The sequence below is a fragment of the Pterocles gutturalis genome, unplaced genomic scaffold, assembly GCF_000699245.1.
Source record: "Pterocles gutturalis isolate BGI_N339 unplaced genomic scaffold, ASM69924v1 scaffold25180, whole genome shotgun sequence".
NCBI classification, from domain to species: domain Eukaryota; kingdom Metazoa; phylum Chordata; class Aves; order Pterocliformes; family Pteroclidae; genus Pterocles; species Pterocles gutturalis.
In genome coordinates this window covers 39,300-40,222 of record NW_010141547.1, presented here as the reverse complement: position 1 = coordinate 40,222, position 923 = coordinate 39,300, and positions in this window count along the sequence as shown.

The window sequence follows — 923 nt, the reverse complement described above, 5'->3', positions numbered from 1 at the left end:
TTCCTGCTTCTCTGTTGCTCACTGATGAATCCAGCAGACTCTTTCAGAGCATCTGGTCATATTATTTCCTTGCTTAATGACAGCATAAAAAAAAACCCCAACCGTTTTCTGTGGAGCTTTTGCCCTACATATTGAATGCCATCTTGGAGGCAACAACGAAGGGGCCCTGTAGGCAGCAGCTTGCAGCCCCCAGCGATGTTCAGGGGGCTGCTCCGGGGCCATGCACCCCTCCCTGCACCCCAGAGCAGCCCCAGCCCAAGGAGGAGATGCTGCCGTTGGAAGGGAAAAATCCTGCCAGGGCTGAGAGGCACCAAAGGCGTTAAGGCAGCGTGCCTTTAGCACAATTATAAATGTGGGAATTCATTGTCGGAGCAGGTAAAAGGTGTCTCTGCAAGCACCCTTCTAGGTTCAAGGTGGACAGCTGGTTTGAGGGGTGTTTCCCTGCTTGCCATGTGGAGGGATTAAAAAAAATCCCATTTTTCTTCTGCAAACTGGAACAAGATTCCTGGAGCCTTTATAAGCCTCTATTGGCCTTGCTCAGGACCTCCTGGGGTGGATGCTCTGAGCCGTGGAGGTGTCCTGCAGGTAAGAAATCCCCCTGCACCCTGGGCATGCAGCCTGTAGCAGGCGGAGCTGGGAGGGTGCACCCCCAAATTTCCTTTGTGCATGCATTTACCTGCACGTGCTGCCTCCAGTGACACCACAGACCTGCGCAGAGTCACGTATGTGTGTGTTGGTCTTGAAGGAACAGCCAGCACAATGTTATTTTGGATTTAGCATCACACTTGCATTTGCTCCCCTTCCTCTTTCCCCTCTTTTTGTTTTTATCTCTGCATCAGAACAGACCCAAATGCCAACATGTCACCGTCACTGCAGAGCGACTGACAATGTGACATGATTAGAGATCAGGGCAATAATGAGAC